Source organism: Pinus tabuliformis, chromosome 2_2 (assembly GCF_031772625.1).
Source record: "Pinus tabuliformis cultivar Carrire ecotype Pingquan chromosome 2_2, CPIR1, whole genome shotgun sequence".
Classification (NCBI taxonomy): domain Eukaryota; kingdom Viridiplantae; phylum Streptophyta; class Pinopsida; order Pinales; family Pinaceae; genus Pinus; species Pinus tabuliformis.
The window spans coordinates 952,925,905-952,946,902 of NC_142300.1; the positions used below are offsets into that span (position 1 = coordinate 952,925,905).

General features: G+C 35.9%; 1 long non-coding RNA gene across 1 annotated transcript; it reads left to right on the forward strand.

Moving 5' to 3' along the window:
* The first annotated feature begins 8,985 nt into the window (after window positions 1-8,985).
* Window positions 8,986-9,988, forward strand: LOC149196366 (uncharacterized). Its single transcript, XR_016254663.1, has 2 exons — window positions 8,986-9,444; window positions 9,564-9,988. It is a non-coding gene; the product is annotated as an uncharacterized LOC149196366 (long non-coding RNA).
* Window positions 9,989-20,998: the final 11,010 nt, after the last annotated feature.

Consider the following 20,998-nt stretch of genomic DNA (forward strand, 5'->3'; position numbering starts at 1 on the left):
TTGGCTGTCAAATATAATCTCTTTACTTATTTATGTTCATGCAACATGTTTGATTTTTATACTTAAACATGTAGTTACTATGTTCTCATACCTATGTTCATGGTTCGGTGTTTATTAGATTTATAGATCTTTATATTTTACATCTTTATAAATTTATGGTTAGATGGTTAAAGGCCAATGAGGTTTGAACCTTATCATTGCGTTTTTTGTTGTTGGATTTTTTATTCCTTGCCTCTAGTTAGAGATCTCGTTGGATTTTCATGACTTCATCAAGCTGATTTTGCCTTCATGGAATAGTATATGATAGCATAGTAGAATGTTACGTTATTTCGAACATGCCCTCTTCATGATTTGTTGATGTTCACTGAATGTTGTTCAGTCCTTTTATGCCTGTGATAAAGTGTTAACTGTCCTATTGCCCAAATCAACATCGGTTGTTATCTTTTAGTTGTGTGTTCGGTGAAAGTGTTTATTTAGATCTTGTGTGCTCGTGTATATATGTGTGTTGAAGTTCCTGGTCACATATAGTTTATGGTCTGCTAGGATAATGATGGTGTTGATTAATTTTCAAAATTTTAACGTGGATGCTCTTTTTTTTCAGGTTGTTCTATAGTTCTGCTTCCAACCAAGATTTTCCATGCATTGAACCTCAATGTGGAAGACATAAATTCTCAGCCAAGCACACAATGTGGTCTTTTTCCAAGCATGCAATTCTCATCCAAGCACACAATGTGGTCTTTTGCCAAGCAAACAATGTTTATCTATACAAATAAATTCTAGTCCATGGTTTTCCAACTTCCACTTGTACAACAATTGATAAAGCCATGATAGATTAATTTATCTTTTGTATAAGCATCATTACATGAAATGATGCTTTGAAGCACGAGGGAAGTATCATTCAATACTATAACAATTTCCACAGCCTTGAGGAAACAGTTCTAGCATTTTGTAATAAATTGAATATAATGAAATCCGTTGCAACGAGTTTCTTGCTAGCAATCTGTTATATTTCCAAACTTTTGATGTTCAACTCCACTCCATTTTGGTATCTTCCTTTTTATGTCAGTAAAGCAAATCCATTGCAATCACTATACTTATCATTCCAATGGTAACCCCTTTAAATTATTAATTAACCAATTTAAGCTAATAAGGGAGATCCTTGCAAGTGTCCACTCTATTCCATCTATGTTCCTCGAACATGCCAATGAAAACACTAATTCATTCTTTGAAATCTATGCCCTTCACCATATTTCCGTTGTTGATCAAATTGTTTTTTGATGCATATAGTAATGACAATATTCCTATACCCACCAGCCCCTGATAGTTGAAAGGGCTTAGGCATTTTCTAGGAACTACAAAATCCCATGTTACGTTACACTTTATAAATGTTCCAAGAATTTTTGTCCTTGCTCATTTCCCTTAACAGAATTTATAAAATTTGACAGCATTTAAAAATATCGATGGGGTTCAATTATTTGAAACAAAGTTTTAGGTTCTAGAATGCCACAAAAGGTATATTTAATGAGCTTTTTTCATCATTTTTTATATTATGGAGTACCCAAAAACATGACATTTATGTTGGATTCATTCTGAATCCAAATGAATCCATCTTCCCCAGAATAATTAGTCTCGGGGAAATCATAGACATCTCTGCATTGTCATGAATTTGACATGGCTTAGGCCTAGAAATGGCATTGGTTCTAACAAAATTTATAAAATTTGCCATGCCCACAGTGCACAAAAGACAAGTAGAATCCCCAAATATATGGATCCTATGATCTAATCACTTCCAGAATTTTAAAACTCTTAGCCACTTCATAAAAGCAGAGTCTAACTGTTCTATGTGTTTACCCTTTTATAGGCATATTTTCTGGTCATTTACAATATGCTAGTTGTAGGATCCAAATACAAATCCATCATACTAAACCCATCTTTTAAGCTGCAATTTGTACAACAGATTTAGATTCAGTGTAATATGAAAAGATATTGATGGAGAAAATGATAATGGTATTTAATTATTCATGTCCATTTTCAAGACTCAAAACTAAAACTACATGCCTGGAATATCCATGAAATCTGCCTAGAGCATCCCTAAAATGGCCAGCAAGTCCCCGAGTCCCTGATGAAGTTCTCAGCAGTTTGTGTACATTTACTAGGGCTCCCCAAGTGCCTGAAATGCCAGAACAACGGGTAACCGGTTTTTTTTTAGGGGGTGGGGGGGTAGGTCCCTGTTCAACATAATGATTAAGCTATTAATTCTTTCAATGAGTTCAGATGTCAACCAAAATTTGTTTAGAGATTCTGGAACAACTCTTGTTGCTCAAGAAGCTAAGCATCACTGTTAGACCATTTGTAAACAAGGGGTATCTCAACCAGCGTATGAGGATGCTCTTCTAGAACCATGTCTTCATCGAATGCGGTGACACAACTTCGTAGAGGAATTTCATATCTCCTTTCACTATTAGCTTCTGATATCTTCTTTCAATGCCTAAATTCAGACCCATGAGGAGGCCTTTTGTGACTTGTCTTTACCACATTTTTAAAATTTTTACTCAGACATTGACAAAAAATATGTGTCCCTCCTCTCCTCCTTTAGGAATTTCCTCCACTCTCCGACTTTCCCCTTTGGTGCTTTGTCAAATTTTAATTTTACTCAACTTCTTGGGTGGTTTCAAATGAAATCCTTTCTGGTTTATGAGAACCAGATTTTTTCAACCCTTAAGCATAGATTGAAAACAACGTTCCAAGCTCTTGTTTTTTATGAGATCCCTTTCTGCCTTCTCCATGTGCCACATACCTTTGATATGTTCATGTCTTCTACAGTCTCTCTAATCACTTCTTTGATTTTTAGCTTCACTTGTTTCTCTGAATTACTCTGCCCTCCAAAGAACCTATGCTTATCAATGAAGATCTTAACGGATGCTCCTTGAAGATGCTTGACCTAATTCATTGCAGTTTATTTTTTTAATAGTATATGCTTTCCCTTTTTCAAGATGCATCAGTAAAGATTTGTAGTCTCTTTATCCTTACATAAGTACACGAAAGTCTATTAACTTATGCTCTCATGTCCCATTTTTCCTTCTTTTGACTTTTCAAATAACCTTAGAATTTGGGAGAAGGCTTAACTAGCCTAATGATTTTTATAATGTAGCTGTAATGTTGTTTGGAGAACATTAGCTTATAACATATCCAATTTTGTCTCGCCTGGCCTGAAAAATAAACTGTTGTGATGTTTTTGTGAGCTGTAAATACAATGGAGCTCAGAATTGTTTGGAACATGTAACTACACCTTATTTACGAGGAATTCTAATGGATTATTAGAGCTTTGGTTCCACATTTCCTCCTTTTTGGTTGTCCATGCTTAAAGTTTTCATATTCATTTGAATATTTGGTCATCAGTGTAGGGTAATCTATGTTATGTGTGGAATTGCCTAATATATACGAGCATTGACAAATTAAAATGGTAATTTGTATGTCAGCTACTTTATTGTAGATTGGCTTTTTCCTTAACTTTTTTGTTTAGGAGATAAGATAAGATTACAATAAGATAAAATGGGAGAAGGCAACAATTATTGATTGTCTTGAAGTTTCTTTGTTTATTCAATCACTGTACCTAAATGAATCTATTTATCTTTTAATTATGTTGAAATGGGACGAGACCAGATAGTTTGCATTTGGTGCATCTACATGCAGTTTATTGGGTCAAATCCTACAATATATTTTTGCACAAACAGATTTGTCTTTGTGGTCCTTTGATGACCACCTTGAATTTGCCTTGGAAACACCACAACTTGCTATTATTAGCCTTAAATATAGTTTTAGGGGATTGACTTAGTTGTGTCTCTCCATGAATGTCAATTGTTTTACTTTTGCTTAAACAACTCTGCTTAACTTATTGCTGTCTATTCTGTCCTTGCCTGACGACAAATTACTCTCTATCTCATATATTAAGGAAAAGAAATAAAATAACTAATGGTTATGTGTGTCTGTGTGAGAGAGAGAGAGAGTGTGTGTGTGTGATAGCCATTCATACTCTAACCCAAGAAATAACAAACAAGGATACAAATAATTATTGTTTTGTCATGAAGGCTTTTACAGGAAGTGAACTTTGGGCCTTATTATGTTGGCATGCAGGTGTCAAGGCTCAAGTTGCATCAATTGAACAAGCAACTGCTGAAACTCCTAAAAAGGTTGAAGCCCCAGTGGTTATTGTAACTGGAGCTTCGAGAGGAATTGACAAAGCCATTTCTCCGTCACTAGGTAGAGTAGGCTGTAAGGTGCATACTTATATCATTGCCTACTTAATAGATGCAATTACAATGGCTGTTTGCACTCATTTATGATAAACTGTTTACAGATTTATTTATTAGAAAAGGAAGAGGGGACAAATGATGCAACAATTGACGTGATGCAACTTTCTCTCTTGTTGCTTTCGATGAATATAATGCATGAGGAATAAGGCCAGTTGTTTTTGCACTATTAGGAGATGCAATATTTTATTTTTGTAGATGCTCTCTGTTTAATACATGACCTTTTTTCATTGTGTATTCATACAAGTCATGTATGACATGACAAAGGAAATGCCTTGTAATTGTAAGAAGGGAAAAGCAGAGCAGAGGGATTTAATGTAATACAGTTTATCATCTTGAACATCCACTAAGGTCAACGATAACACACGGTAACTGGTACCCTTCGAAGAAGTCCAAGAAAAGTGCAACAAAGAAAAGATGATAAGTTAGTATAAAAGCCTACCATCCCAAATTTTAATGTCTTATGTAATAAATGATGCATTGCTAAAGGAAGAGAGAATAATTTAGTAATCTTCAAGATTAGTTTCAACAATGCTATTTCATAATCTTGTAAACCCCCATACTAAATTCATAATAGTTTTTTTTGGCAGGTTTTATGGGCCTTATTTATGGTACTTATTTACCACTTTCAATGTATCTTGAGCATGGCATATTGACTGGTTGTGGATTTCATTCTTTATTTGATTTGCAATGTACTTTAAATAGTCCAATAGCTAACTTTTGTTAGGTGCGACTTGAACTTTTCTCTTAAGTTTTAACAAGCGATGTGTGCCATCTCCCTTTGGAAGTTTGTATTCTTATATATGTCTGGGAAATTTCTTTTGTTATAGATATTGGGTTAATTTGTTTTAGCCCTACCATGTATGTACTTTTGCAATTTTCTTTTAAAAGTTGTCTTGAGATATTTTTATACTGCTGGGCAATTGTCTTATGTTATAAGCTATTGTATTATCAAATCTGTTGCATTCAATGCCCTATTTCTAGTAAAATTTTCTTGCAGGCATTCTTGATTAGGTAAGAAAACGATTTTTGCTTGTTTCTCTTTTTCTTTGTCATCTCCCTTTGGAGTCTGCATTCTTATATGTGATCAGAAATGCTTTTGTTAAATATTTTGTTCTTTGTTAAACCTACCATGTATGTAGTTTTGCATTTTTCTTTTGAAAGGTATCTCAAAAACTTGTGTTATAGTTGGACAATTATCTTGTGTTATATGCTACTTAATTATCAAATCAGTTGCATTCAGTGCCCCATTTTTGATAAAAATTGCATGCAAGAATTCTTGATCACATAAGAAAGTGATATTTTTCCTGTTTCTTTATTTATATACCTCTGTTACAGGCACTAAGTGCTTTATGCTTAATTTGTTTCCTAGCGTTGTCATCGAACTTGTTTGACATGGGTTGGGTATTTTCTAATTGCTTGTGTGTTTCAAATCTATCTGTATGTTGACTACCTTCTACTGTTTGAATGAAAAGTTTAATCTTAGAATTGGGCAAGTGTGTAGTAGCAAGCAGTGTAGGATTTTCTTAGTCTTTGATTTGCAGAATTATGTATCATATGTTTCTTCTTTTGAAAATGCACATGATGCATCTATAATAGTAGACTTCTTTCACTCAATAGACATGTTCTTCCTCAATCTGTTATAATGAAATTCATTGTACTCCAGAGTCCATACACGAAGAAATACACATGGCAATAATGATATCATTTTGTTGATAGGCTAGGACCCCATACAATTGATTAACACGTTATGTATTTGTACCACTCAGATTCTATTCATATTGCACCTACAACACAAGCATTTAAATTTAGGGTGCGGCTTCATACTTTGAACATATGAAAAATAGACACTCTGACCACTTTCAAGTACCATCCATTGAACTCAGTTACTATTGCTGAAGTTGCCAATTATAGTCTTGTATCTGTATGTTTCTAACATGGCATAGCTCTCAAGATGTTTGACATGTCATCATATGATATAACTTTTGATTGCAAGTGATTTCATTATGAACTTTGAATTATCATAATCCTACACCTACCATTTTTTAGATTAAAATGATTGATGACCATTTATACTTAAGATGATAGTGATTTCTCGAAGGTATCCCAGTGTCCTGATCTCTTAAATAATAAAAACTATCCAAAACTCAAATCTGGGTTATTATAATTAGTGATCAATGATCATAGTTCTTATTCCAGTTTAAGAGAATGCAATATACACTATACCGTTAATATATCTCAGTATCTGGTATTAGCGTTGCCCATCAGTTTGTAACTTTGTATTATCGATGTGTGGTATCATGCTATTTGTATGAATGTTTGAATTTGACCGTACTTATATTTCGTTGTGTCATGTTTAAGGAAAATCTTTCATAACAGTCGTGTAGAAATGTGTCTTCTTGGTTTCATATACTTCTTAGTTTCAACTATCATGACAAAAAACAAACAAATTCATAATACCATCATTACTTTGATAAGTAAAGTGAGACATCTCACAATTTTAATTCCTTTCAGTTCAAATGTTTTCTCTGTGAACATATATTCACTTGAGTCCTGATTAATCATTTTTGTGTGAAGCTGGCAGGTTTCTAGCGTCTTGAATGTTCAATTGCATCACTTTACTCAAATACCTCTTCTTGAAAAAATATCAATATTTTGGATTTCTTTATAATGCAACTCTCAGATCTCAACTGTTTATCACACAAGGCTCTACTATGTTATACTTGAAAAAAAAAAGTATAACATTCAGCTTACTTCTTAAGCCAATAATGATAACTTTCATGGATGTTTGTATTTTTCCAGACTTGCAAATCAAGGATGCTCATTCCATATTCCCATGCACATTTCTCTAGATAAAAATTACTTGATATAAGGGGATGAGAGAAATTTAGATAAGTTTCTTATACAATATAATTAAGCAATTCCGTCATCATAAATCATAAATTTAAAATGTAGACTTAAACTTTCAAATAGAATTGAACAAACTAGAATGTAATATAATCCATAACACATAATCACAAGTTATGAACAATTGCCTTCCTAGGAACTATCTACTAATTGATTATGAAAAAGGGACAATCCACTCGCCAATAGGATCGCTATTGCGCCAACTCTCATTGTAATAGAGGTCAGCCCCTAAGCAAAAACTATGAATCCATACTAAAACAATGGGTCGATGTTGCTTCATTATTTTTTATAACTAAGTAATGCAAATGCATGCCTAACAATCATTTGCAGTTGAGTATTCCCAGACAAAAACAAGATCTTTACAAACATTAATGACATTTGTTTCAGGGTGCTATCCCAATCCCAACATATTCCAAGAAGGATCAATAGGATGGACATGACCATTGAATGCAATCAATGTTGGTGGTAGAGTCCCTAAATTCCAAAGTGGTGGATTTGAAGTTAGATTTCGTGCATGCTTAGTGAATTGTTAACTTGTAGATCTAGATATAAAATACCAATGGTAATCCAAAATTTATAAGCTAAGCTTGATCAAATATTTGAACAAACAAGGATAACATTCAACTTACTTATTTAAGCCAATAATGATAGATTCTGCAAAAATACCATGTTTATGCTTAGTGAAATGTTAACTTGTAGATCTAGATATAAAATACCAATGGTAATCCAAACTTTTTAAGCTAAGGTTGATCAAATATTTGAACAAAAAAGGATAACATTCGACTTACTTCTTAAGCCAATAATGATAACTTTCATGGATGTTTTTCTTTCTCCAAGCTTGAAAATCAAGGACATTCATTCCATATGCGCATGCACATTGCTCTAGATCAAAATTCTTTAATATAAGGGGATGAGAGAAATTCAGATAAGTTGCTTATACAATATAATTAAACCATTTTGTCATCATAAGTCATAAATTTAAAATTCAAACTTAAACTTGCAAACATAATTGAAGAAACTGAAATGTAATATAATCCATGACACATAATCACAAGTTATGAACACTTACATTTCTAGGATGAATATACTAATTGATTGTGAAAAAGAAACACTCCAACCTAACATAAACTCCTTGTTGCAACAACTCTTATTGTAATAGAGGCCAACCCTTAAGCTAAAACTATGAATCTAAGCTAAAACAATGGGTCGATGTTGCTTCATTATTTTTTATAACTAAGTTATGCAAATACATGCCTAACAATCATTTGCAGTTGAGCATTCCTAGGCAAAAATAATAGCTTTGGAAACAATATTGAGGTTTGTTTTAGGGTGGTATCCCAATTCAAACATATGCCAAGAAGGATCAATAGGATGAACATGACCATTAAATGCAATCAATGTTTGTGGTAGAGTCCCTAAATGCCAGAGAGTTAGATTGGAATTTAGATTCTAAAAAAGTACCATGTGCATGCTTAGCAAACTTTCAACTTGTAGATCTAGATATAAAATACCAATATATTATGGAAAAATATCATGTGCATGCTTAGCGAACTATTAACTTGTAGATGTAGATATAAAATACCCATGGTAATCCAAAATTTTAAAGTTAAGCTTGACCAAATATTTGTACAAACAAGGATAGTGTTCGACTTACGTCTTAAGCCAACAATGATTACTTTCATCGATGTTTGTCTTTCTCCAAGCGTGCAAATCCATGATGTTCATTCCATATGCCCAATTACTTTACTCTAGATTAATATTATTACGTTTAATACTGCTGTTCCAATTTCATTAATACCCGGCTTAATGTCAGAGGGTTTGATTTTATGGTTGCATACCACGTGGCTTGATTTCCAATACCGATTTGTGTTTTCCTTGTCGCTGTCATCACATGGCATGACATGTCTGATACGGTTGATATTAATTCTTCCTGCCCATCCTGTACGTGGCCCGGTCAGGCCATCCGTCCTCACCTGCTCCACTTGGATACCCCGCCTCATCAACGGAGCAGCTCGTTCCTCGCGATCCGACGGTGGAGCTCTTCTCGGGCTTCCCTCTTCTCCGGATTGCTACGGGATTGACCTCATTCGCTCTGCTGTTCCTCAACGGAGCCTGCTCGAATAAGGGCTTTCCTTCATTAGCTTAGAACATATGGATGCTCAGTTCAACGCTGCTGAAGTCTTTACCATTTCTACCTTAGAGTCCGGCAGTGGATAGTTATCTACAGGTAATTAGTTTGTTTCTTTTTTGTAACAGGTTATTCTTTTCTTCCGTTCTTAGCTGTATGCGATATTTACCTCGCCAGACCCTCTAATCGATTTTCTTGTGACTGCATTTACCACGCAGGTTGCAAACAGGTTGTTTGGTTGCAGAAATGTGGCTCTCAGCCTTACCCAGTGGGAAGGCGCTTCTTCAACGTGGGTCTTCATCCACATCCGGGTAAGATCATACTCCGGTTGGGTGTTCTTCGGCTGAAAGTGGAAGACTTAGAGCGTAGGTTTGGCCTCAGCCTTCTGCTATTATTATGGTATCCACTAGTTTGACGGCATTTTGGTCTTTTAAATGTTAGGGCTTTAAGGGGTTTTTCCCCTAGGTTGTATATATCTTGTAGGTCGAGGGGCTACGACCTCGCTTCTATCTCAGAGTTTGCTACTATTCAGTACAGTGTAGTTCTCCTGCTGTTTCATTGATAAATGTTTAAAAGTTTGCCATTGTATTGAATGTTCTGGCACACGACTGAAATAACACTTGCTTGCTTCGAGCTTTGATTCTGGGTTTGGCATTCTTTGGTCTTCCAAGAGAATTATATGATGGAATATTTATTTGGTTGTGTTTCCGTAAACTCGATACTATGGTTTTGGACCCGCGTGTTTTCTGTTGCCATCTATTTAGTTTTAATATATCAGAAACAAGGTTCTATGGTGACCGCCATTTAGGGTCTTAGTCCTTCCACTTAACGGCTGGAGGAATTTGTTAATTTATTACCAGGGTTAGTCTTATATCACTCTTCGGAAGCTAATCCCATTGTAAATGGCCGCCCTTGATACGCCGAATTATGAAGAGTTATCAGCAGAGGGTTTCATCACTCAGCAATCTTCTAGTTCGACGTGTAGAGTTCCGAAGAGGTTTATCAGTCTCTGGAAAATCCGAGTCCCTTCAGGGTTCGAACCCCTGAGCCTTATGTATGCTCGTTGACGGTTACTCCTTGGTTCTATTTTTTTGCACTTAATTAGTTTCTTTTTTTTACATGCATGCAAATCTGTTGTTTATTTTCAACTCTTATTCAGATTGCATTAAATATTTCTTTGGGTTACAGTGGGTTTATTATCTAGAAATTCTAGAACAGGGTCCTGTCATTCTTTAGCATTCAACCGTCTTCTTTTCTTCGATTCTTGTATGGTTTAGCCAGGCGGTCATTAACACGCTCTGTCACTGTAGTCCTATTTAATTTAGCATTTTACAGAACTAATTTTAACTTTCTTTCCACTGAGAATATCTGTCATTCTACCTGTTCCTAAAGAGAGCTGTAACAACATTTCTATATATGGATTGTCTGTCAGACTAAACTGTAAAAATATTTCCTTTTTAAGGCGAATTGACGATACAGAACTGAAATGTCTTTTTTTTTCTTTTAAAATCAATACAGATTTGTAATATTATTTTCTTTCAAGTAATCTGTCAATACATAATTAGAATATCATTTCCTTTCATTAACTGTCAATACAGAAATTATAATATTATTTTCTTTCAAAGCTAACTGTCAATTTTACCAGGTCATATAAAGATGACAGTACTGTGTTTTTTTTTTAACAATTAACACCACCAGAATTCACAATGGGATAATCCCACCTTGACAGTTGTTTCTTCCTCTAAAACCCTTACGTTGAATCAAACTCTGTAGTTAAATGTAACTGAGTTCTTCTATAAAAATTGATATACTAGCTAAGAATTTTTAGAAAAACTATTTGCTTGCATAACTTTCTTCTAACACGGTTCAATAATATCAACAAAACTTCCAGAAGATACCTCATACCTGAGTTTCTTTCATTCAAGTAACTTCAAGGGAAGAGGTCACCTCTGGTTGTAGCTAGTCAACCACCCAACCATGAGATTGTCTTTCGAGACCAAATCTCCCCCCTAGCTTGTTCACAAGACCTTCAGTCTTCTGCAATTTGCTTGCTAGAGGCCGCATTTTTGTAACTCGGCTTTGATACCACTTGTAATGACTCCACCTAACTTTTTTTTTTTTCTAATATACAGTCACATTAAAAGAAATTACTGTAATTAATAACTCGTCTACAGTGCTCTTTTAGATATATATGCAGGTCTAGCATTTACGTTTAATATTGTTGTTCCAATGTCATTAATACCTGGCTTAATGTTAGAGGGTTTGATTTTATGGTTGAATACCACGCGGCTTGATTTCCAATATCGATTTGTGTTTTCCTTGTCGTTGTCATCACATGGCATGACATGTCTGATAAGGTTGATAGTAATTTTCCCTGCCCATCTTGTACGTGGCCCGTGCAAGCCGTCTGTCCTCACTTGCCCCACTTGGAAACCCCGCCTCATCAACGAAGCAGCTCGTTCCTCGCGATTCGACAGTGGAGCTCTTCTCGGGCTTCCCTCTTCTCCAGATTGCTATGGGATTGACCTCATCCGCTATGTCGCTCCCCTGCGGAGCTTGCTCGGGTAGGGGCTTTCCTTCAGTAGCTTCAAACATATGGATGCGTAGTTCAACGCTGAAGAAGTCTTTACCGTTTCTACCTTAGAGTCCGGTAATGGATAATTATCTATAGGTAATTAGTTTGTTTCTTTTTTGTAACAGGTTATTCTCTTCTTCCTTAACATTCTTAGCTGTATGCGATATTTACCTTGCCAGACCCTCTAATCGATTTTCTTGTGACTACATTTACCACGCAGGTTGTTTGGTTGCAGAAATGTGGCTCTTGGCCTTACCCAGTGGGAAGGTGCTTCTTCAACGTGGGTCTTCATCCACATCTGGGTAAGATCATACTCCGGTTGGGTGTTCTTTGGCTAAAAGTGGAAGGCTTAGAGCGTAGGTTTGGCCTCGGCCTTCTACTATTATTATGGTGTCCGCTAGTTTGACAATGTTTTGGTCTTTTAAGTGTTAGGGCTTTAAGGGGTTTTCCCCCTAGGTTGTATATATCTTGTACTATGAGGCTACGACCTCGCTTCTATCTTAGAGTTTGCTACTATTTGGGACAATGCAGTTCTCTTACTGTTTTCATCTTGTATCATCTGAGGGTTTCATTTATAAATGTTTAATAGTTTGCCATTGTATTGAATGTTTTGGCACACGAGTGAAATAACACTTGCTTGCTTCGAGCTTTGATTCTGTTATTAATATATTTATGATTCTGGGTTTGGCATTCTTTGGTCTTCCAAGACAATTATATGATGGAATATTTATTTTGTTGTGTTTCCGAAAACTCGATAATATGGTTTTGAGAAAGATCTAATCTCACTAAGTTAACCAAATTGGCAATACCTTTCAGTATGGTAGTGAGTTGGTTACAAAAGAGATCCAAGTACGTCAACTAGGTCAAATTGGTAATGACCTCACATATGTGAGTGAGTCCACATTCAGAAAGCTGTAAGTGAGTTAATTTGGTCAAATTAGCAATGGAATTAGGTATTCTCCCCGTGAGGTTAAAAGTAAGAGACAGAGTGGAGAGGGGAAGTCTAAATATTTCAGAGGGAATAGAACCGGAAATACTACAACCAGAAATGGATAGATCTGAAAGTTGTGTCAAATTGCCCAATTCAAATTGAATTCTGCCTCACAAGCTGTTGTCATCCAGATACATGGACAAATTGCCCAATTCAAATTGAATTTTGCCTCACAAGCTGTTGTCATCCAGATACATGGACTCTAGCTTCTGGAGCAGGCCCAATTGGACTAGAATAGGACCGCTGAGAGCCATGTTGCTTGGGAGCGGGAGCGACCATTTTTAGAGCTCCCTGTTTGGGAGCGAATTCGGGAGCGATTTAAAAAAAAAATATATATTTTTTAATTTTTGATACAGATATGTCAACAAAAACATGTAGAATGATGAATTAGACATAAAAAACATAAAACAACATAGATTGATCATTGAACTATATCACATCAATCATCTAGAAATTATAATTGTCATCAACCATGTCCACAAGTTAGTAAAATACATATTACAACTTCAACATATTGAGTCTCATGAATCATGATTCATCAAATTCAATCTTAAAGTTTCAACTTCAAGCTTTCAAAATTGAAAATTCAATAACATTTATCATCATTGATCACCAAAGTTGTACTTGTAAGCTAAGTTTAACCATTACAAGAAGTAATATCTAAGATATTTCTAAGTCCTAACTTAGAACTATTAACATGATATGAAATGTTATAAATTTATAAAATGAAACTTGAATAATGAAATGAAATGAAACAACTTTAGTCTTTCACGAAGCATCATATTCATAATTCACAATCATTACCAGTGAGTTATAATTGCCAAGGCCCAACTTCAAACTTCAAATTTTCATTGTCACAGTGATATATTGTTTACAAAAAATATCATTATGATATGAAAGAGTCAAGAGTCAAGGACTCAAAACTCAACAGTTATGAAAACTAAAGTTTGATAGAAACTAAAAAAGACAAGTAAACTGTAAATCTACATGTGGCCCTTGCCACGAGAGTCTCCAGGAGTATAAGCAGGTTGTGGTGGTCTTCTAGGAGTCTCCCGCACAGACTGACGATCAGAACTAGAACCTCCACGTGAGAGTGTAGATGGAGGTGGCGACAACAAAGGAACAAGACTCTGACCTCTAGCACTGCTACTGGATGGTGGAGATAGAGGTGGAGGTGGCATGGCTGCTGCAGCTGCTTCATCTTCATCCCTTACAAGTTCCGCTTCCAATTCTTCAATATGTATAATGCCATCCTCCAAATTGTCATCCTTTGGGTGATTGTCCCAAATTTTATTCGTGGGATCCTCATAAGCCCGATCACAGTAATGACTCAACAACCTCAAGTTGTAGTGCACATAAACCAAGCTTTCTGCTCGGTTTTCATAGAGTCTGTTTCTTTTCACATTATGTATGTAGCCTGCAGAAGAAGTATTTACAACCTGTGAAAGAACTTTTTTGCCAATTTTGGAAAAAGTCCATGCCCTTCATATGTTTCCCACCATGTGAGAGTATCAAATCTATCTCTGTCGTCCATTGCATGGAAGTTACCATACAAACCAGTGCCACTGAAGTATCTGCCTATTTCAAAGCGCACAGCGGCACATTCCTCCCTGTTAGGTACCAACTTTTCTAATGCTTCCAAATATCCTTTAGTTACCTTTGGATCTTAATGGGGTTTGGTCCTAATCCCACCCCCTTTTGCAGGTTGGCCCAACCAAGATGTAGAGTAGTATTTTGGCGTAAGGATATACGCCAAGCAATGTAGTGGAAGATTAAGCCTATTCCACCGTTCACACACACAATCATGAATCAGTTTGTACAAGTTGGGATCTCTATTATGAACAATGTCTTTTATTTCCCCCAACATGGTATCCATTTGCTCATACACCTCACCAATCACTGGTTTGTCTGTATTTGCAAACCGAATCATGTGATAAATTGGCGTGGTGAAATCCAATACCTGCCTCACACTTGTCCAAAACTGCCCATCAAGAGGGACCTCCTCCACCATTTCAAAATATGCCATGTCAGCTACATTTGTAGCCCTTTCCTTTAATACCTGCCAATGTGGACTTGATACCATGCTAGATAATGCCTCTCTTACCTTCAAAAGGCGCCTGAAGGTGAGGTAATAGCTACCAAATCTGGTCTTCGCAATCTTCAACAACTCCAATCTCGAGTGACTGCGGAAAAGGCCATGGGTATTACTATGATTTGTAATAAATTTTATCATTTGTTTACCTTTTTTGTACAAATCGCCAATCCATTGGTATTGTTCATTTTTGTTCTTGACAATATCATGCAACAGAAGGTTCAATGTGTGAACCAAACATCCAGACCAAAATATGTTGGGGTATTTATCCTTAATAATTGCTCCCGCTGCCTTACAATTAGGAGCATTATCAGTGATGACTTGGATGACATTGTATCGGCCAATACCCTGAATTGTTTCGAGTAATGCTTCTGCAATGTTGATGGCGGTCTTGAACTTGTCTGAGTAATCATGTGCAGCTAGAAAGATGGGACCACTAACAGACACAACAAGAACACTTATCAATGGCTTGCCTTTTACATTTGTCCATCCATCAGATACAATGGACACCCCATGGTCAGTCCAAGAACTTGTCATTCTATTCAAAGAATGTGATATTTTTGCTTTTTCATGATCAAGGCCAACGGTTCTTGCCTTGTCATACACAGGGCTCTTGTATCCTTTAGGGGCATCATTTATGGCAGAAACCATTTCGTGCCAATAAGGTGAGCAAGAACATTGAATATCCCACATGCATAGAGAAACCTGTAAACCTTTGAATCCACATCATTACTACACCCCTCATCAAGGAAATTTGATATGGTTCTATGCCTTAAAGATGATGATCCTGTGCCTCCATATCCACTGCATTGGGAGGGGAGTTCTTTGTGATTGTGAGCTTGGTTCAAAGAAACCCCTTGATTTTTTTGATCTGTATTGGGCTTCATCCTCTTCCCTTATGTATTTAGCTCTATCCGCTGCTGACACCGCTGTACAACTTTTGATTCCTATTTGTTTGTCTCCATCCCATGGCCTTTTCCCGCAGAGGTGTCTTCTAGCACGGGTGTATGAACCTCTGTAATCAGTGTTGCAATGGGGGCAATGAAATTTAGTGGTTCCACCCCCTCTTCTTGTTTCAACCTTGTTAACATATTTCCACAATGGAGTTTGGTCTTGTTTAGTTTTTTGAGGGTCATGTTCACCCTCCTCCAGCTCCTCCTCACCGGGGTTTTCACCAATTTGACTTTCTCCAGCTTCTTCATCCCCCTCTGAAGTTTGGCCCCTCTGTTTCCTACTCTCCAGCACCATAATAACCATAAAAGGGACCAGGAAGAGGAAAATGCCCAGAATCTGCAAATTAATTTAATTTATTGGGATTAATTAATTTAATTTATTAATTTAATTCAAATTCATAATTTTTAAATTCAATAAACTAAATTAAATTAACTAAATTACTACCTAACTAAATTAAACTAACTAGACTCACTAAATTACTAAGTTACTTACCTCTGCAGGCTAGCTCCTTGCTCCTCAGCACTTGCTCTTTGCTCTTTGCCAAGCTCTTGCTCAATGGTTTGATAATGAAATTTTTTTATGCCCTTTGGGCTTTTAAAGCAATTTTTTTTTTCATTGTTTATTTTTAATTTGTTTTTATTTATATTATTTATTTATTTTGTTGTTGTTGTTGTACGTCCGTGTAATTTTTTTCGCCTAACCGCTCCTGGCGTCGCGTGAATTGCTTCGGGAGTGATTTTTTAATGCTCGGGAGCGATTGCTCCCCGATCGCTCCCTGGCTTAAAAAATCGCTCCCCTATACGCTCCCGAAAATGGCAGGGAGCGCAAATTTTTTCAAGGGAGCGTGCTCCCGAAAATCGCTCCCGGATTTTGGAAGCGCGCTTCGGAGCCACTCCCGCTTGGAGCGCGATTCGGGAGCGGGTTCGAGGGGGGGCGCTCCCCCGCAACTATGGCTGAGAGTATTGCCTTCGAGGTCCAGGTGCTCTAGCTTCTTGAGCAGGCCCAACTCGATTGGAATAGGATCGTTGAGAGTATTGACACTGAGGTCAAGGTACTCTAGTTCCTGGAGCATGCTCAACTCGACTGGAATAGGATCGCTGAGCATATTGCCTCCGAGGTGCAGTGGCTCTAGTTTCTGTAGCATGCCCAATTCAACTAGAATAGGACTGTGGAGCATATTTTCTTGGAGTTCCAGGTCCTCTAGCTTTTGTAGCATGCCCAACTCGACTGGAATAGGACCGCTGAACATATTGAATTCGAGGTGCATGTTCTTTAGTTTCTGTAGAAGGCCCAATGCCACTAGAATAGGACCGCAGATCAACATATTGCTTCCGAGGTTCAGGTGCTCTACCTTCTGTAGCATGCCCAACTCGACTGGAATAGGACCGCTGAGAGTATTGAGACTATGGTCAAGGTACTCTAGTTCTTAGAGCATGCTCAACTCGACTGGAATAGTACCGTTGAGCATATTCTCTCTGAGTTCTATGTCCTCTAGCTTCTGTAGTAGGCCCAACTCCACTAGAATAGGACCGTTGAGCATATTGCCCCTGAGGTCCAGTGTTTGCAGTGCTTTGAGGTGGCCAAACTTTGTGGAAATTCCTCCAGTAAAAGCATTACCTAAACGAATCAATGTGCTCAATAATGAGAGGTTGCCAATAGACGAGGAAAGTTTACCTCGCAATGCTGCATCAGATACTACATTAGAGAGGTCAATGGCAACCACTCTTTTGGTGTTTACTATGCAGCGAATATAAGAAAAGGATATATGAGGAGTTTATAAGATTTAAAAAGCAAAATAAAATATACGTAAAAGAAAAGGATATACGAGGAGTTTATAAGATTTAAAAAGCAAAATAAAATATCCTTTGCTCGGATGCTTAATGATATATTAAACTTCAAATTGAAGTGAAAATTGTTATGTCCATTTATATCATAAAAAATTACGGAGGAGTTATTGTAAAAGTTTGAAATAATAAGCAAACGAGAATTAAACATTAGTCGAACATATATATATAAATTGGTATTTTCTCTTTAATAAAAATAATATGACATATATATAAATTATTATTTTCTCTTTAATAAAAAATAATTTAAATTTCAACCTTAATGAGATATAAGTTTAAATGTCAGTGTTTGATTTCATATTTTTGTATTAATTTTTAAAAATATATATTTTACATTAAAAATAAAAAAACCAAACATTTATTATTCCAAAATGTTTTGAAATTATATGCTTTTGTTTATATTAATCTTTCTTGTTGTTTTTGTATTTTTTTTTGTTGTTTTATTTCTGCATTTTTTTAATTTTATTTTCTTATTTTTGTTCTATTCATGTTTTGTTTCTATTGTTCTTTTTTCTTTTGTTTTAATTTTATTTTTAGTTTATTTGTTTTCTTTTAATTTTTATTTTAAATAAATAAATTATATTATTTTAAATAAAATTAATTATATTATTTTTTCCCAACTATATATATATTTAATGCCTCTTACACACCTTTATATACAATGCGATTGTGATAAAGGAAGAGCCGTGTGCATAGATAGAAGTCACGTTGAGGATGGAGAATGAGTAGTATGAAATGGTTGAATACCCCCACGGCGGCAGTTGGTCTTCGTCGCACGAGAGAAGGAAAACAAATTAAAGATCCATCCAAAGCACGTGAGCTGCGTGTTCTTGTTGATGTACACGGCGGCTGTAATGAAGAAGCCGTGTAAGTCACGTTGAGGATGGAGACGGAGTGGGCATCGCATGGAAAGAAATTGCGATGCCATCAATTCAATCCATTCAAGAAATTGATGTATAACTCCATTCAAAATTATTGGTGTGGGGTATTAATTCACTCGTATAACGTCAGCCCCACGTTGGCCGTTGGTCTTCGTGGCACCAGAGAAGTGAAAAAATCTGCCCTTCTAGAAAAGGGTGTGTGTCTAGTTTATAAGTTTTAAAAAGCAAACAAAATATACTAACGACGATTAATCATTTTTCAATTTAAATTTAAATAGGTATATTATTATCTATTATTTATTATTATATTAAATTATATTTTTTATATATATGAATATTAGATTTTAAAAAATTGATAATTTCATCTATTATAATAATTATTTAGAGAAAGATTTTTTATACAAATATTCAAATATTGACATTTATTAGCTCAACTAGAATTGTAGTATTGACAAAAAATTATTGAAGGATGAAAAATTTATTATGAGGTTTGGAGCAAAAAATGGTTTTTCTTTGAGACTATTGTCACCCCTATTATTTTATATGTTTGTGAGGTTTGGGGTTCTAATATATCTAGAGAATCATGGAAGAAATTTGAGTTGATCCAAAAATAATTTGTAACCTACAATCTCAAGATGAAAGGAAATACTTCCCATCCTAAACTCTTGAGTCAAGATAGTTTTTCACCCATTCAAAGTATGGCCATGGTTAGGTATCTAATGTATAAGAAGAAGCTTTACAACATGGATGCCACGAGGTTCCCCAAAACTTCTTCTAACTCTAGCTAGAACCCCTACCTCTTGGTCAAGCCAGGATGGCATAAGGATGCGTGGATTCAAAGTATGGCCATGGTTAGGTATATAATGTATAAGAAGAAGCTTTACAACATGGATGCCATGAGGTTCCCCAAAACTTCTTCTAGCTCTAGCTAGAACCCCTACCTCTAGCTAGAACCCCTACCTCTTGGTCAAGCCAGGATGGCATAAGGATTCGTGGTCTTGGCTTGACCATTGGGGGATAAAGGAGGAATAGATAATATAAAATTGCTATTCCTCCAAATTTAAAGATAAGTTGTGGGATGATAAGGAGCTAGAGGGCAAAATGAAGCTAAGGTATTATAAGGAGGTGATCAACCTCACTCTTTCTAACTAAATGTATCCTTTTGTCTTGACGAGTGCTAATAAGAAAATGAACATTGTAAAAATAATAACTAATACTCATGAGCTCCCAAGTGAAACTCGAAGTTGCTATATTTTTAACACCTTTGGATGAAAGAGGTCGTCACTTTCACAATACTAAGAGTTCAAGATGAAAAACATTTTTTTTTGCTTATTCCCAACACACTTTACAACTTTATTGACTTGTTAAGTCAACAAAACTATAGTGACCTAGGAATGCTTCTTTCCCTTTTCTTTTATCATAGAAATAAAATATCAAAGAGTCTCAATTAATCTCTTATTTTCTTAAAGTTCAATAGACCACATTGATCTTAGTGGGATGTTAACATCATTATCATGAATTAATTATCTCATAATAATTTTGAGGAGATTTAAAATGTTACAATAGTATTTACAAAATTAAAATAATAACTAAAAAACAATTAAATCCATATAAAATAAATATTATAAATTAATTTATTACAAATATTATACCTTAATTTAATAAATATTATAGATTAATTTATTACAAATATTATATATTAATTTATTAAGTTTTATTTTTATTTAGCAATATGATTTAATTTATTTATTTTTAAGTCATTTTAATTGATTTGAATTGGATCCATGAAGAGTTATCAGAGAACCATGACTGTATCAGATCGGGACAGAGTTCAAAGAATTAAGAGCAGCGATCAGAAACACCTCTAAACAGTGGCAGTTAGTAGCCAGCATGGAACGACGAGGACTTTGGTCAAAGCACACTGACTGAGGCCCATGGAGATTGCGCAGGAGGTCAAACTAGCCCCTGGGAAGCCCAGATTGGGAAAAGGAGGCAGTTTCTGATGCGTGATTAGCAAAACCCCTAAAGAAGGAGAGGCCCCGAGTGCTCGGTCGCATGAGATCCCTGAAAACCGTGAGGAAAAAGGCTAAAGGCAAAGGCGGGACCCATGCTCCAAAAATCGACAATATTTATCGGGGGCATCTTTGGGCGGTAAGTAGATTTGGCAAAAACGGAGTGATTCCACTTGGCCCCCGACGCGTGGCAAGCGGAGGAAAGAGAAAATCACCGCCCATCGTGCGCTAACAGTCGAGCAAGTCAACTGTCCGAAATGTGCGAATGGCGTCGAATTTGGAGGACTCATATCTAACGGCTGAG